At 47.1% G+C, this 18,266-nt stretch overlaps 1 long non-coding RNA gene across 1 annotated transcript in view; it reads right to left on the bottom strand.

The window, feature by feature from the left end:
• The window catches only part of LOC134980541 (uncharacterized), a 139,987-nt gene that overhangs the window by 104,543 nt on the left and 17,178 nt on the right, over nt 1-18,266 (bottom strand). The window contains exons 2-3 of the long non-coding RNA XR_010190426.1: nt 18,146-18,181; nt 10,765-10,826 (exon numbers count right to left, since the gene is read on the bottom strand). This is a non-coding gene — a long non-coding RNA (uncharacterized LOC134980541). The remainder of the gene's footprint in view (nt 1-10,764; nt 10,827-18,145; nt 18,182-18,266) is intronic.

Here is an 18,266-nt window from a genome sequence, read left to right as displayed (position 1 = left end):
CTAGGGTCGCTAATCTTACTCACACAGCTACCTCATTGCGCCTCTTTTTTTCTTTGCGTCATGTGCTGTTTGGGGAGGGTTTTTTGGAAGGGACATCCTGCGTGACACTGCAGTGCCACTCCTAGATGGGCCCGGTGTTTGTGTCGGCCACTAGGGTCGCTTATCTTACTCACACAGCGACCTCGGTGCAAATTTTAGGACTAAAAATAATATTGTGAGGTGTGAGGTATTCAGAATAGACTGAAAATGAGTGTAAATTATGGTTTTTGAGGTTAATAATACTTTGGGATCAAAATGACCCCCAAATTCTATGATTTAAGCTGTTTTTTAGTGTTTTTGGAAAAAAACACCCGAATCCAAAACACACCCGAATCCGACAAAAAAAATTCGGTGAGGTTTTGCCAAAACGCGTTCGAACCCAAAACACGGCCGCGGAACCGAACCCAAAACCAAAACACAAAACCCGAAAAATTTCAGGCGCTCATCTCTAATAATTACACCAGCTCAGGCTGGCGAGTTCACAGGGCAGCACTGCGATGTGCACCCTTTTGCCCAGCTTTCTTTGCCACTGGCAGAAAAAGCTGAGCGGGGACCCGGCAGAGTGATCAGCTATGTGTGTCCGATGGACATACTGTACAAACTGATCACAGTGTAAAAAGTACAAAAAACAAAAGTAAAAAAAAACAAAATCCATACTCACCTGTCCAGGGAGCCGGTGTCCGCTGCTCCGGTGAGCGCTGCTGGGCGTCGGCTCCCCCATATGCTGCGCTGTGACCCTGTTGCAGTAAAGTGATGCTGCAAAGCGGTAGCGCACTTTACAGCACCGGGGGTCACCGCAGCGCACAGGGGGGGTAATTCCAAGTTGATCGCAGCAGGATTTTTGATAGCAATTGGGCAAAACCATGTGCACTGCAGGGGAGGCAGATATAAAATGTGCAGAGAGAGTTAGATTTGGGTGGGTTATTTTATTTCTGTGCAGGGTAAATACTGGCTGCTTTATTTTTACACTGCAATTTAGATTGCAGATTGAACACACCCCACCCAAATCTAACTCTCTCTGCACATGTTATATCTGCCCCCCCTGCAGTGCACATGGTTTTGCCCAACTGCTAAAAAAATTCCTGCTGCGATCAACTTGGAATTACCCCCAGGATCCGGCGGCGGGCAGCCCAGCAGAAGCAGTGCGGACCGGCTCCCTGGACTGGTGAGTATATTGATCTTCTGGGGAAGGGGGTCCACGGCGTGTGGGGGTAGTCGCGATGGGGGGTCGACTGGGCGGCAGCAGTAGCGGCGATGTCGGCGGGGGCGGCGCATGCACAGCAGGACATTGGGGTATTTTTTTTCCCAAAAATACCCTGTTGATGCTGCAGAGTATCATCGCAGGGACAGAGCTTGACCGCAAGCTCTGTCCCTGCACGTGATAATTGATACATCCCTGTGATGTAATCAGTTATCGCAGTGCGAGTTTGGGCGATTTTATCACCTGTCATCCGCATCCTGGATGCGGATGGTGATAAATAGGCCCCTCAGGCACAGACACTCCCCTGGATCGGTCATATTTTTTAAGCTACCCCCATAACATCCCAGAAGAGGTCACTACTTGCCACTCACTGAGGAAAAATCATCTTTGGGTTCACCATCAGTAAACAATTGTGACGCATGTGCAGCACAAAGAGAGGTGTCAACCTGAACCAAAACTAAGGCCCTCATTCCGAGTTGTTCGCTCGGTAAAAATCTTCGCATCGCAGTGATTTTCCGCTTAATGCGCATGCGCAATGTCCGCACTGCGACTGCGCCAAGTAAATTTGCTATGCAGTTAGGATTTTTACTCACGGCTTTTTCATCGTTCTGGCGATCGTAATGTGATTGACAGGAAATGGGTGTTACTGGGCGGAAACAGGCCGTTTTATGGGTGTGTGGGAAAAAACGCTACCGTTTCCGGAAAAAACGCAGGAGTGGCCGGAGACACGGAGGAATGTTTGGGCGAACGCTGGGTGTGTTTGTGACGTCAAACCAGGAACGACAAGCAGTGAAATGATCGCAGATGCCGAGTAAGTCTGGAGCTACTCAGAAACTGCTACGAGGTGTATAATCGCAATATTGCGAATACATCGTTCGCAATTTTAAGATGCTAAGATTCACTCCCAGTAGGCGGCGGCTTAGCATGAGCAAATCTGCTAAAATCCGCTTGCGAGCGAACAACTCGGAATGACCCCCCAAGTCTCGATGTTCTGAGGAGATCCAATCCGCATCGAGTCCCAGTTCGGATCTTCCCGCAGTTCAGAAAGGACAGACTGCATAGTTATGTGTAATGAGAAAGTATTGTGCGCCATTCTATACAGTATTTTGTCATTATGTGTATTTGCAAATGTCACCTGTGCAATGAAACCTTTTTTTACAAATCTTTTTCTAAAGTTTGGAAACTTGTCATAAAATTAACTTTAGAACTATAATGTAGGATAGAGACTTGAACAATGTAACCGCCAAACAACCTGACGATTTTCCTAACGACTGATCACAAACAATATTGTTCGTACAATCTAAAGAATCATTGGCCCTCATTACGAGTTGATCGCTCGCTAGCTATTTTTTGCAGAGCAGCGATCAGATAGTCGCCGCCTCTAGGGGAGTGTATTTTTGCTTTGCAACTGTGCGAACGCTTGTGCAGCCGAGCGGGACGAAAAAGTTTTTTTGCCGTTTCTGAGTAGCTGTGGACTTACTCAGCCCTTGCGATCACTTCAGCCTGTCCGGTCCCAGAATTGACGTCAGACACCCGCCCTGCAAACGCCTGGACACGCCTGCGTTTTCCCTACCACTCCCTGAAAACGGTCAGTTGACACCCATAAACGCCCTCTTTCTATCAATCTCCTTGCGATCAGTTGTGCGAAATGATTAGTCGCTAGAAGCATTGCACAGCAACGATGCTGTTTGTACCCGTACGACGCGCCTGCGCATTGTGGTGCATACACATGTGCAGTAGTAACCCGATCGCTGCGCTGCAAAAAACGACAGCGAGCGATCAACTCGGAATGAGGGCCATTGTTCCTGTACGAATGATGTCTGATTAGAGGATCGTGCGCTACCAATCATTTCTCTCTATAAACTGTCAGATTGTCTGTACACACTGCACGTTATTTGCAACATACCTTTCAGATATAATGCATCTGCCGTGCAGTACGGACGATGGGATATATATATCCAGGGCAGCCACGGTGGGGGGGGGGGGGGGGGGGGGGCTGTGGGGACTGGTGTCCCGAGCCCTTACAAGGAAGGAGGCCCTCCCGCTGGCTCCTACCACCAATAATTATAGAGCTGCACCAGTCTGTGAGTCAACAGCAGTCTGATACAACATAAGGAGGACTTCTTAAAACAAGCCTTCACTGAGGTGGAGCGGTGCGGCAAAAAAATGTTTTTTGGGGGGGAGTGAGGGGCCCTATCTATTCTGTTAGTCTCAGGCCCCATATTTTCTGATGGCAACCCTGTATATATCTATGCCGTACGTCGCTGATAGATGAATTGGGCATATACAATTAAAGGGTGGTATTCATGTGACCGCCGGTCAGCTGACCGACAGTCACATGACCTCCTCCACGAGCCTGACGGCTCACTTTCCCGATGGTCGGCATGCCGACCAATAGGGACTATTTCCACTCGTGGGTGTCCACGACACCCATAGAGTGGGAATAGAACCCGTGGCGACCGCAGGTCGCCACCGAGCCCGCAAGGGGCTTGCTGCACTCGCCCCTCCCCGCCGGGATCCCGGCGTCGGTATGCTGCCGGGATCCCGGCGTCGGTAAGCTGACCGGCGGTCAGGAGACCGCCGGTCAGCCATACTACACCCACAATTAAACATCATCACTACATATATCGTTGATCGCCTCTACACAGAATATTACATCTAGTGTTCACGCAGCATAACATAGGGCCTCAATCAGGGGTGGAAGTAAAGGTCGTCACTGCTGCAATCCCACGCACAGCGGATCTGCATAAATACGCTACTGCCGTAGCCATGTTACTTGAACAGAGACGCCCACTGACGGTGCCTGTGATCCTCCACTTGCATACAAACTTCATACAGATAGTTGTTAAATATATATATAAAAAAAAAAAAGCAGGTCTATCCACCGTGCCACCTGGACCTTGGATACAGCTGTGCTATAACTGATTAATGCCTTCGCCTTTCAGCTGTGTTTAGCACGTATTCAAGCGATTGCCCTTTTTGCATTGACCTTATTAGAAAACAAGCGGCGACAAATCCCACTGAGTATAATTTCCTTATATTGTTAAATATTTCATCATAACTTCGCTACAATACCCAGAAGTTCCCGTGCTGTGCCGCGACTCATTAGAAAGTTTGTGAGAGAAGGGAAGGCCTCAGGTCTGTGTGTTATTTAAAATGCACAAGTTTGATTAATAAGGCTGAGCGACATACTTCCTATGCATTTTAATGTCCCATCACCCAGACAGTGAATACTACCGGAACACGCCGGAGCTGCGGCGTCACTTGGAGATGATACCCGCATGGAGGAAATTTCATCAGGAAAATTAGTCACAGCGTTTGTTTGTACGGTATAATAGATACGATTTATAACCAGTCTGTAAATCTGTGGGTTTCATGTAGTCCCGTGATACCATGACTTTTATATAGCGCCTCTGTCACCCAGCAGTGTGTATTACAGTAATAATCTGCATCTGTTACCCTAGGCACCTCTATGACTAGTATAGGCCCTTCCCCTTCCTGTACAACAACGTGCCCAAATGTGCAAGGGTTGGGGCGCCCACTTTGAGTAGCTACCCCACTTTGTACATTGGGGGTCATTCTGAGTTGAGCGCTAGCTGAATTTGATCACAGCGCAGCGATCAGGCTAAAAAACAGCAGTTCTGCGCATGCGTATGTGGCGTAGTGCGCATGCCCGACGTACGGGCACAACGAACTATGTAGTTTTGCACAGGGTCTAGCGAAGCATTTCAGTCGCAATTGCTGGCCGCAGAGTGATTGACATGAAGTGGGCGTTTCTGGTTGGCAACTAACAGTTTTCAGGGAGTGTGCAAAAAAACGCAGGCATGGCTGGGTGAACGCAGGGCGTGTTTGTGATGTCAAATCCGGAACTGAATAGTCTGAAGTGATCGCAAGCGCTGAGTAGCTTTTGAGCTACTCTGAAACTACACAAAACATTTTTGCAGGCGCTCTGCGATAAAAACGTTCGCACTTCTGCTAAGCTAAAATACACTCCCAGTGGTCGGCGGCATAGCGTTTGCACGGCTGCTAAAACTAGCTAGCGAGCGATCAACTCGGAACGACCCCCATTAGACGCAACCAACAGATGCACCATGGGTACTTACACCAGCCCCTTGCTATATGAATGTTCTCCATTAGCGCAAGATGATTAAGGCGCCCATTTAGCGTTAAATACTTGAAGCTTATACCCCGAAAACACATTTTTGGGAGGGAAACCTCAAATATTTAGTATCACCTCCATGTATGAAGGAGGGATTGCAGGAGATATCACCGATAAGGGCTGCTGTCCCACCATTTCCGTTAGCTGCCGCAACCCCCGTACGGGATGTGATGCTGCCAGATTTGCCAACTACGGAATGTGAAGCATTCTCAAGCTTGGCCCCTGTAGCTAATGCCATCTCAAGATGGTGTTAGACCGTTGTAGCCCATGGGCTTCAAATTGCAAATTTAGGTGGCAGGGGGTTACTCTTGAACCCTCCACAGTAATTTCTGCCATGCATGCCCGGTCAGCGGCTTCATGTTGAAAGAAAATAATTTTGTTTTTGCTGTTTCACTTTTAACGCACAGACTATTACAATATTATCTCTGATCCTTTATCATATACTCATCATTCCCTATCTTAGGGGTCATTCCGAGTTGATCGCACGTAGCAACTTTTTGCTGCCCATGCGATCAACTAGACGCCGCCTATGCAGATTGAACACACCCCACACAAATCTAACTCTCTCTGCACATGTTATATCTGCGTCCCCTGCACTGCACATAGGCGCTACATTGTATCCAATGGTGGGAACTTTGCAGTCAGCAGTTGAAAGCGAGTAACCTCACCGCATGACTGCAAAGTTCCCACCATTGGATACAATGTAGCGCCTATGCGCTACATTGAATCTTCAGTGCACAGCCTGACTGACAGCTCAGGAGCGCATAGCCAATCAGGAGAGTGCCACGACGTGGCGCTCCCTGATTGGCTGAAGGGACCCTCTTTGACAGGAGTCACGGGGGATCCCGCCAGTCGGGGAAAGGGGTCCCATGTGTAAACATGGGACCCCTTTCAGTGCGTGGTTCGGGTTTCCGGTTTGTTTTTTTTGCCAAGTACGTGGATTATAAAGAGGACACTTGCTACACTGGATTATGTGAGTATAATTTTTGTCACAGGTACCACGTGGATTCTACATGGAGAAGTGGACCGAGCCTCGTGTGAACATAGGTAAGTATGTGTGTATGAAGGTGTGCATGTATGTAATAAAGTTTTAATGTCACGGTGTGTGTGTCCTGTTTTTTGTTGGGTATTTTTTTTGTAGTAGTACTACAGTTACCAGCGGGCCCGTTTTTCCACCGCATGCTGGTACTTGTGGTTCTCCAAGTACCAGCTTGCAGGGGAGGCTTGCTGGGACTTGTAGTACTGCTACAAAAAACAATATTCTTATTTTTTCACAAGGCTATCAGCCCCCCATCCGCCGCCCTTGGATGGGGGGGACAGCCTCGGGCTTCACCCCTGGCCCTTGGGTGGCTGGAGGGGGGGACCCCTTGATTTAAGGGGTCCCCACTCCTCCAGGGTACCCCGGCCAGGGGTGACTAGTTAGTGATTTAATGCCAGGGCCGCAGGGACCTATATAAAAGTGTCCCCCGGCTGTGGCATTATCACTTTGACTAGTGGAGCCCGGTGCTGGTTCAAAAAATACGGGGGACCCCTACGCTTTTTGTCCCCCGTATTTTTTGCATCAGGACCAGGCGCAGAGCCTGGTGCTGGTTGTTCAAATATGGGGGAACCCCTATCAATTTTTCCCCCATATTTTTACAACCAGGACCGGCTCAAAGAGCCCGAGGCTGGTTGTGCTTAGGAGGGGGGACCCCACGCAATTTTTTTCTGATTTTTTAACACTTTAAACAGTTTTTTAAGGTACACAATGAAGCCCTGCACGGATCTCACAGATCCGGCCGGGATTCCTTGTGTTTTGTCAGTCAGTGTTTTACTCATCACTCCCGTAAAACACTGCCTGACATTACGAATCACATCGACATCGGAAAAAACGAATGTGCAAAACTCGGCAGCTTAGTAAATGATCGTATCAAGGCCCTCATTCCGAGTCGTTCGCTCGGTAATTTTCTTCGCATCGCAGCGTTTTTCTGCTTAGTACGCATGCGCAATGTTCGCACTGCGACTGCGCCAAGTAATTTTGCTATGAAGATAGTTTTTTTACTCACGGCTTTTTCTTCGCTCCGGCGAACGTAATGTGATTGACAGGAAATGGGTGTTACTGGGCGGAAACACGGCGTTTTATGGGCGTGTGGATGAAAACGCTACCGTTTCCGGAAAAAACGCAGGAGAGGCTGGAGAAACGGAGGAGTGTCTGGGCGAACGCTGGGTGTGTTTGTGACGTCAAACCAGGAACGACAAGCACTGAACTGATCGCAGATGCCGAGTAAGTCTGAAGCTATTCTGAAACTACTAAGTAGTTTGCAATCGCAATATTGCGAATACATCGTTCGCAATTTTAAGAAGCTAAGATTCACTCCCAGTAGGCGGCGGCTTAGCGTGTGTAACTCTGCTAAAATCGCCTTGCGAGCGAACGACTCGGAATGAGGGCCCAGGATTCAAAAAGTTGCAGTAAAATGCACCCGATACCATTCGAGTTCAAACGCCCTTAAAAACGGCAAAAACACGAATATTAGTAAATATACCCCAAGGTTTTGCCCCTTACAGGAAAATTTATTTTGCAATCAACCTTGAATTAGGTCCTAAATATGAGGCTGACGTCAGCGGTTCATGAATGCACTAAGTAAATATCACTGCAGACACCGCACAATCAACGAATGATCTTCATAAAAAGAGAAAAATAATTTGTCAGACGTATAAAAATGCAGGTCGATACAAAAATGAGAAATTCTACTTTTAAGACCCGGTTGCATCTTTTGCACAATTAACTTTTTAGATTTGAAAATAAATGAAAACTTCAAAAGCGTTTCTGCAAAAGCTAGTGCGGTCTGGAATCACATCAAACACCGAGCGATGTCTAATCTGACGTACTGTGATTGCTTTCCAGATAAGCCACTGTTGCAGGACACTGCTAGCCTCAGGCATCATAGGAGAACATTGGTATAATTCTCACGCTGGCCCCACTTCGCCACTGATAAAGAATCCAGCTTAACCCCCAAACAAGAACACTTAACATTTGCAGTCACTTTAAATGAAGCAGCTGGACTGTAAGTCAGGGAATTACACAGGGTTGCAGATACAAATTGCCACATTAAACTTTAAGTAATCTAATGACACAATTCAGGGCTGGAGATTGGGGAGGGCATTTCACTGTAAACTAAGCAGACAGCTGAGGAGTGGAGGATGAACGCATTGCTCCTGCAAGTGGGATCATTAAAAGATGCTGTGTTACTGTGAACTGCAATTCCGGAGGTATTGGATACTTGATAATAGGAAGGTTTCAAGGAAAGATAGGCTCTCACTCCCCACTGATGTCAGGACAGGCTCTACCCTTCCCACTGATGTCAAGACTGGCTCTACCCTTCCCACTGATGTCAGGACTGGCTCTACCCTTCCCACTGATGTCAGGACAGGCTCTACCCTTCCCACTGATGTCAGGACAGGCTTTACCCTTCCCACTGATGTCAGGACTGGCTCTACCCTTCCCACTGATGTCAAGACAGGCTCTACCCTTCCCATAAATGTCAAGACAGGCTCTACCCTTCCCAGTGATGTCAGGATAGGCTTTACCCTTCCCATTGATGTCAGGACTGGCTCTACCCTTCCCACTGATGTCAAGACAGGCTCTACCCTTCCCAATGATGTCAGGACAGGCTCTCTCTCCCCATTGATGTCAGGACAGGCTCTACCCTTCCCATAGATGTCAAGACAGGCTCTACCCTTCCCAATGATGTCAGGACAGGCTCTCTCTCCCCATTGATGTCAGAACAGGCTCTACCCTTCCCACTGATGTCAGGACAGGCTCTACCCTTCCCACTGATGTCAGGACAGGCTCTACCCTTCACAATGATGTCAGGACAGGCTCTCTCTCCCCATTGATGTCAGGACAGGCTCTACCCTTCCCATAGATGTCAAGACATGCTCTACCCTTCCCATAGATGTCAAGACATGCTCTACCCTTCACAATGATGTCAGGACAGGCTCTCTCTCCCCATTGATGTCAGGACAGGCTCTACCCTTCCCATAGATGTCAAGACATGCTCTACCCTTCACAATGATGTCAGGACAGGCTCTCTCTCCCCATTGATGTCAAGACAGGCTCTACCCTTCCCATTGATGTCAGGACTGGCTCTACCCTTCCCACTGATGTCAGGACAGGCTCTACCCTTCCCAATGATGTCAGGACAGGCTCTACCCTTCCCAATGATGTCAGGACAGGCTCTCTCTCCCCATTGATGTCAGGGCTGGCTCTATCCTGCCCACTGATGTCAGGACAGGCTCTCTCTCCCCATAGATGTCAGGACAGGCTCTACCCTTCTCACTGATGTCAGGACAGGCTCTACCTTTCCCACTGATGTCAGGACAGGCTCTACCCTTCCCATTGATTCCAGGACAGGCTCTACCTTTCCCACTGATGTCAGGACAGGCTCTCTCTCCCCATTGATGTGAGGACAGGCTCTACCATTCCCACTGATGTCAGGACAGGCTCTACCTTTCCCACTGATGTCAGGACAGGCTCTCTCTCCCCATTGATGTCAGGACTGGCTCTATCCTGCCCACTGATGTCAGGACAGGCTCTCTCTCCCCATAGATGTCAGGACAGGCTCTACCCTTTTCACTGATGTCAGGACAGGCTCTACCTTTCCCACTGATGTCAGGACAGGCTCTCTCCTCCCATTGATGTCAGGACAGGCTCTACCTTTCCCACTCATGTCAGGACAGGCTCTCTCTCCTCCCATTGATGTCAGGACAGGCTCTACCCTTCCCACTGATGTCAGGACAGGCTCTACCTTTCCCACTGATGTCAGGACAGACTCTCTCTCCCCATTGATGTCAGGACTGGCTCTATCCTGCCCACTGATGTCAGGACAGGCTCTCTCTCCCCATAGATGTCAGGACAAGCTCTACCCTTCCCACTGATGTCAGGACAGGCTCTACCTTTCCCACTGATGTCAGGACAGGCTCTCTCCTCCCATTGATGTCAGGACAGGCTCTACCCTTCCCACTGATGTCAGGACAGGCTCTACCATTCCCACTGATGTCAGGACAGGCTCTACCATTCCCACTGATGTCAGGACAGGTTCTCTCTCCCCATTGATGTGAGGACAGGCTCTACCCTTCCCACTGATGTCAGGACAGGCTCTGCCTTTCCCACTGATGTCAGGACAGACTCTCTCTCCCCACTGATGTCAGGACAGGCTCTACCCTTCCCACTGATGTCAGGACAGGCTCTACCCTTCCCACTGATGTCAGGACTGTATCTATCCTTCCCACTTCCCACAGGGGTGTTGTTAAAATAAAGGTACACTGGCGCTGTCTTGTAATCTGTAAAAATACAGAGATGTTGTTAAAATAAAGGTACACTTACCCTGGCTTGTATGCTGTAAAAATACAGGGGTGTTGTTAAAATACAGGGGTGCTGGTCCTGTCCTGTATGGTGTAAAAATACAGGGGTGTTGTTAAAATAAAGGTACACTGGCCCTGACCTGTATGCTGTAAAAATACAGGGGTGTTGTTAAAATACAGGGGTGCTGTGTCCCTGTCTTGTATGTGGTAAAAATACAGGGGTGTTGTTAAAATAAATGTACACAGGCCCTGTCCTGTATGCTGTGAAAATACAGGGGTGCTGTGAAAATACAGGGGTGCTGTGTCCCTGTCTTGTATGCTGTTAAAATACAAGGGTGTTGTTAAAATAAATGTACACAGGCCCTGTCCTGTATGCTGTGAAAATACAGGGGTGTTGTTAAAATACAGGGGTGCTGTGTCCCTGTCTTGTATGTGGTAAAAATACAGGGGTGTTGTTAAAATAAATGTACACAGGCCCTGTCCTGTATGCTGTGAAAATACAGGGGTGCTGTAAAAATACAGGGGTGTTGTGTCCCTGTCCTGTATGCTGTAAAAATAAAGGGGTGTTGTTAAAATAAAGGTACACTGGCCCTGTCCTGTAAAAATACAGGGGTGCTGTAAATACAGCTGGAGCCTTGGTTATCTTTGCTCCGTTTGTGACTAGGCACACCCGCATGGGCACACCTAGTCACTGTGAGAGCTTCCGTCTTGATGGGCGTGCATGCCCGGACGGAGACGGGCCCCATCTACTTGAATGGAGAGCGTCTCTGTCCGCGCTCCTGGACAGAGACACTCTGAATAGGAGCGTCTCTGTGCACTCCCGGCATGACTAGCGGACGGATCGCCTAGTCACGCTGGTAGTGCACGCCTGCGACTAGGCAGGCAAAGATAACGGAGGTTCCATCTGTATAAAGGGGCACTGTTCTGTTTGCTGTAAAAATAAAGGGGCACTGTTCTGTGTGCTGTAATAATATAGGGGTGCTGTCTTGTGAAATGGAGAACAAAAATTAGGAGGAAAAAATAGTGAAAGATCAGGAAACACTTCCAATTCCTAATACTAGTACTGAAACTGCTGCTGCTACCAGTCATGACATTGACAATGCAATTCCATCAACGTTGTCTGCTAAGGCTGATGCCCAATGTTATAGAGGGCGTGTAAAATCCAAGAAGCAAGAATTAATAACCAAAAAAAATAAAAAAATTCTCTGATGAGAAACGTAAAATTGGCAATATGCCATTCACAACAAGAAGTTGCAAGGAAAGGCTAAGGACTTGGCCTATGTTCATGACTGGTGGTTCAGCTTCTCATAAACATGGAAGCCCTCCTCTCTCTCGAAAAATGAAAAACAATAAAGCTTGTTAAAGCACAGGAAAAAAAACAACTGTGCGCTCATACTCAGAGATATCACAAATCCCCAAGGAGAGTCCAAGTGTGTGTGCAGTTGCCATGTCTAGGCCTGACCTTCCCAAGACTGTATGGGAAAAGTTGGCTCTTACCACCATGTGCATGCCCTCTGCAAGTGCTGGGAGGAGCACCGCCAGTTCAGTTGCTGATATTGAGGATGTCACTGTAGAAGTACACCAGGATGAGGAGGATATTGGTGTAGCTGGCGCTGAGGAGGAAGTTGATGATGAGGATTCTGATGGTGATGTGGTTTGTTTGAATAAGGCACCAGTGGAGACTGTTGTTGTCCATGGGATGAAAAAGTCCATTGTCAGGCCTGGGCAAAATACCAAAAAATCCACCTCTTCGATATGGAATTATTTCTCCACAAATTCGGATAACAGGTGTCAAGCCATTTGTTGCCTTTGTCAATCCATAATAAGTAGGGGTAAAGACGTTAACCACCTAGGAACATCCTCCATTATACGTCACCTGCAGCGCATTCATCAGAAGTCATTGCCAAGTTCAGAAACTTTGGGTAATAGTGTAAGCAGTCCACTGACACCTAAATCCCTTTTTCCTGTTGTATCCAAGCTCATGCAATCCACACCACCAACTCCATAAACGTCAATTTCCTCCTTAATCACTAACGGAAGTAGTCTTGCAGACCGTGTCACTAGCATGACTGACGAGTCTTCACCTATCCGGGATTCCTTTGGAGGGTCCCTGAGTGCTACAACTACTGCTGCCACTGTTGTTGTTGCTGCTGGGAGTTCATCGTCATCCCAGAAAGGAAGTCAGAAGACCACTTGTACTACTTTAACTAAGCAATTGACTGTCAAACAGTCCTTTGTGATCCGCCATGCGGTATCCGCCATTAGTGCAGTGGGATTTAGACAGTTGATGGATGTACTGTGTCCCCGGGTACCAAATCCCATCTAGAGTCCACTTTACTAGGCAAGCGATTCCCGGACTGTACAGGGACATTAAGAAAAGTGTCCTCAGTGTCCTCGAAAATGCGGTTATACCCACTGTCCACTTAACCACGGACATGTGGACAAGTGGAGCAGGGCAAACTAAGGAATACATGACTGTGACAGCCCACTGGGAAGATGTATTGCCTTCCGCACCAACAACAATAGGGCACCAGCAGCAAACTCTCACAAACGCCATCTCGTTCCTAGGCAGGCTAAGCTATGTACCACCGGTTTCCATAAGAGGCACACCACTGAGAACCTCTTACAGAAACTGAGGGACATTATCGCACAATGGCTTACCCCACTTAGACTCTCCTGGGGATTTGTGATATCTGACAATTCCACCAATATTGTGCGAGCATTACATCTAGGCAAATTCCAGCATGTCCCATGTTTTGCACGCACAATTAATTTGGTGGTGCAGAATTTTTTTAAAAACGACAGGGGTGTGCAGGAGATGCTGTTGGTGGCTCAAAAAATTGCAGGCCACTTTCGACATTCAGCGACTGTGTTCTGGAGACTGGAGCGCCAGCAAACACTCTTGAACCTGCCCTGCCATCACCTGAAGCAAGAGGTAGTAGTGAGGTGGAATTCAACCCTCTATATGCTTCAGAGGATGGAAGAACAGCAGCAAAAAGGCCATTCAAGCCTATACATCCACCTATGACATTAGCAAAGGAGGGGGATTGCACCTGACTCAAGCACTGCAGAAAATGGTTTCCGTGTTGTGCAAGGTTCTCCTACCCTTCGAATTTGCTACACGTGAAGTCAGTTCAGACACTGCCAGCTTAAGTCAGGTCATTCCCCGCATCAGGATGTTGCAAAAGCAGCTGGAGAAATTGAAGGAGGAGCTAAGACGGAGTATGTGGGACTTGTGGATGGAGCCCTTGATTCGCTTTGCCAGGATTCAAGGGTGGTCAGTCTGTTGAAATCAGATCACTACATTTTGGCCACTGTGCTCGATGCTAGGTTTAAAGCCTACATTGTATCTCTCTTTCCGGCAGACACAAGTCTGCAGAGGTGTAAAGACCTGCTGTTGAGAATATTGTCGGCTCAAGCGGAACATGACACATCAACAGCTCCTTCTTCATTTTCTCCCGCAACTGGGGCTACAAGGAAAAAAATAAAATTTCCTAGCCGACCCGCTGGCGGTGATGCAGGGCAGTCAGGAGCAAGTGTTGACATCTGGTCCGGACTGAAGGAGCAGTCAACAATTACTGACATGTCTGCTGTCACTGCATATGATGCTGTCATCATTGAAAGAATGGTGGAGGATTATATTGGTGACAGCATCCAAGTAGGCATGTCAGACAGTCCTTATGTATACTGGCAGGAAAAAGAGGTAATTTGGAGGCCCTTGCACAAACTGGTTTTATTTACCTAAGTTGCCCCACCTCCAGTGTGTACTTTGAAAGAGTGTTTAGTACAGCCGGTAACCTTGTCAGCGATCGGCGCAGAAGGTTACTTCCACAAAATGCGGAGAAGATGATTTGCATCTAAATGAATTATAAATTCCTCCAGGAAAACCTATACCAACAATTTCTACCAGAAAGTACACAGGAACCCGTGATGGTGGATTCCAGTGGGGACGAATTAATACTCTGTGAGGAGGAGGATGTACACAGTGAAAGGGGTGAGGAACTGGAGGATGAGGATGAGGTTGACATCTTGTCTCTGTAGAGTCAGTTTGTGCTGGGAGAAATTAATTGCTTCTTTTTTGGTGGGGACCCAAGCAAAGCAATCATTACAGCCACAGTCGTGTGGCAGACCCTGTCACTGAAATGATGGGTTTGTTAAAGTGTGCATGTCCTGTTTATACAACATAAGGGTGGGTGGGAGGGCCCAAGGACAATTCCATCTTGCACCTCTTTTTTTTTCCTTTGCATTATGTGCTCTTTGGGGCCTAGTTTTTAAAACTGCCATCCTGTCTGACACTACAGTGCCACTCCTAGATGGGCCAGGTGTTTGTGCCACACACTTGTGTCGCTTAGCTTAGTCATCCAGTGACCTCGGTGTAACCTTTTGGCCTAAAAACAATATTGTGAGGTGTTCAGAATAGACTGGAAATGAGTGGACATAAATGTTATTGAGGTTAATAATACTGTAGGAAAAAAAAAATCTGTGATTTTAGCTGTTTTTATTTTTTATTTTTTCAAAAAAATCCATATCCAAAACCAAAACCCGAAAGGGTGGATTTGACAAAACCAATCCAGATTCCAGATCCAAAACACGAACAGAGACCAGATTTAAACCAATGCACAAAACCCGAAAAAAGTGTCCGGTGCACATCTCTAATTAAAAGTGAACAAATCTACATACTACATGCATATGAATATCTTGTCTGTGTGCACATTACATAACATTTGCACCCAAAAAGGATGCTTTAAATCAGCCCCGTAAGAGAGCGCACTGGCTGGATTACATGCAGTTTGCGAGGGTGGCTAAGAATGATGCCTCTCTGCAGCCTCTTACCGGGGTCACTTTTAATGTCACTGGATGGATGGCAGTGACAGGAAAACTATATTACCCTTCACCACTCTGTAATATTGAGGAATGGGACCATGCAATTGGGACACATTTTCCCTGTTTCAGGACTAAGTAATAAACTCAGAGATGTCACCTGGGAATAAAGAGAGAGCCCGGCTCAGCCGCAGTACTTACTGAGGTCCGGGCTGCGCCATCCATATTTGTCGCTCATCAAAATTGCATTTCACAAATCTCATAGACTATTACATGCAGATGTTCATATCCTTTTGATTCCCTGTTTCTACTGCATATACAGTAACTCACAACGAGCTGCAGCAACACGCCGTATTCCCGTAAATGGATGTGATTTATGACTTGCAGCAAGGCGACACAGCATCACTGCAGTGGACCACAAGCTTCGCAGCCACGTGGCAAGGTCATAGGTCACCTAAGTGTGGGACAGCATCATTTACAGCTCATCAAAGTGTCTGAGAAAATAATAACATTCTGACAAGAATCCCTGTAAAAGAAAACTGCAGTTGGCGATACACCAGAGCTACTGTGTCTTCTGCACATATGCCATTGGCGTTTATATAATCGGTGCAGCCCCTGAGTCCCGGGGGGGGGGGGGCACACCGCACACACTGCACCCATTTCTCCTATACTTACCTTTCCTTCTGGAGTCCATTGCTGACCCTGTGTGGGCCCCCTCCTCTCCCTTAGACATTGCGCCGCTGCTAGCGCACTGACCACAGCCCCTCTGGCACAGCCCCTTTTTTTTTTATATGGAGGCAAGGCTAAACATATATAGTAATGCTTCCAGTATAATAGAAATATATAGTGATACCTCCAGTATAATAGAAATATATAGTAATGCCTCCAGTATAATAGAAATACACAGTGATACCGCCAGTATAATAGAAATATATAGTAATCCCCCAATTTAATAACAATATATAGTAATGCCTCAATTATAACAGGAAAATACAGCCGCTATCGCACTCCCAGTAACCCTGACAAAGTGGGAGGAGCCGTCATGCTGCCTAGCACCATGGTCTTGTTGCTTTGTGGCACATTATAATTGTGGTATTGGCAAAGTGTGTGGCAGGTGGTACAGAGTACCCGCTGCCAAATTCTTATGGGTTCTCTGTACCCCAGTGTACCTGCATGCTTGCACCGCTGACCGCGGGAAGAAAGAATCAAAGGTAGCCAAGTGTTGGATATATTAAGCAGAATAAAGGGCCCCATACACTAGTGCGATATTGCATGTTTTCGTGCAGTTGTGACGAGTTCCTGAGATGGATAGCATGAAAAATTTCAAATTGCATGTACTTTTCTTGCGATTGCGCGCTCCCGTGTGTCACCCATCGCAATCGCAGATCACACATGGGATTTATCTCAATTGCATGGAAATAGGTTTAATAACATTAGATTGCCTGAGATAAATCACGTGTAAAAATACACTCAAGTATGAAATCGCAATTGCAGGCCTCCTGGGAAGCTCCCGGCCAGATTGCAGGAAAAGTGCATGCAAGTCATTGCTGAGATACATCTCCCTAGTGTATGGGGCCCTTAATAAATAACTCAAGTGATACACAGCCTACTCCAGGGTAGTATACAAGGAAAAAGAGGTGGCACTATCTCACACTAGCTCAACCTGTAATAACCAGAGGCATTTAGCATAATCCTGGCCAGGGCTATGAGTTTACCCACCGCACCAAGGTAACCTCTCATTGGGTAAGTCCCTAACACTAACTATAGGGGATCAGGTCCGGGGGGCAGGACACCCCAGAGCCACCCAGCCTGACAACCCCAGGGCACCGCATGTGTGAGTGATGTGAGGAGTGAATAATGTGAAAGTGTTACATATATATGAAACAAACTATAAGTGCCATAGTGTATTGAAATAATCCTACATTTGTTTACTACAGTAGTCAATATTGGGGGGATTCTTCTGGGACGTGGGGCTCCCTGTACCTGCCGTGGCTGGGCACGCCCGGGGCACCACAATCTAACATTTACTTCAATAAAGTAACATAGTCTGGAATCCAAGTAACACTGTTAATGTAAAATTACAGAAAATACTGTTCGGGACTGTTGGTAAGGATTTTATCAGAGGAAGCTGTAGTAATTTTGGACAACTGAGATAAGGGGGGAGATGTACTAAGCCTGAAAAGTGATAAATATCACTGTGCTAAAGCACCAGCCAATCAGCTCCTAACTGCCATGTCACAGGCTGTGTTTGAAAAATGACAGTTAGGAGCCGATTGGCTGGTGCTTTATCACAGTGATATTTATCACTTTTCAAGCTTAGTACATCTGGCCCAAGGAGTGCTAACTAGCTCATAGAGAAACCGTATACTAGGTGAGTGGTATTATGGGCTCCAACTGCGTACCCAGAGTGCCCGGGTCACTCTGACACTTAAATGTGTAAATTTTTTGAGAATTTTTTTGTGTTGCATGCAATAGCTTATGTATAGAATAATATAAGACTTATAAGGGTATACATTGTGGATAGCTGGTAATAAACATGTGTAATGTCAACTGTTGGCTTTTGATATAAAATATAACTATACCTTCCGGAGGAGCATCGTTCTTATCCGGGAAGGAGCCTGAAAAGAAAAGAGCCAAGAGGTAACCTTGCCGGCTAATGTACCTAACTTGTGTATACCTGGTAGAAGTAACAATCAAGGATCT

The sequence above is a fragment of the Pseudophryne corroboree genome, chromosome 12 (genome assembly GCF_028390025.1).
Source record: "Pseudophryne corroboree isolate aPseCor3 chromosome 12, aPseCor3.hap2, whole genome shotgun sequence".
In the NCBI taxonomy this organism is placed as follows: Eukaryota; Metazoa; Chordata; class Amphibia; order Anura; family Myobatrachidae; genus Pseudophryne; species Pseudophryne corroboree.
Note: the sequence above shows the minus strand (reverse complement) of the source record. Positions and strands in the feature narration are given on the sequence as shown.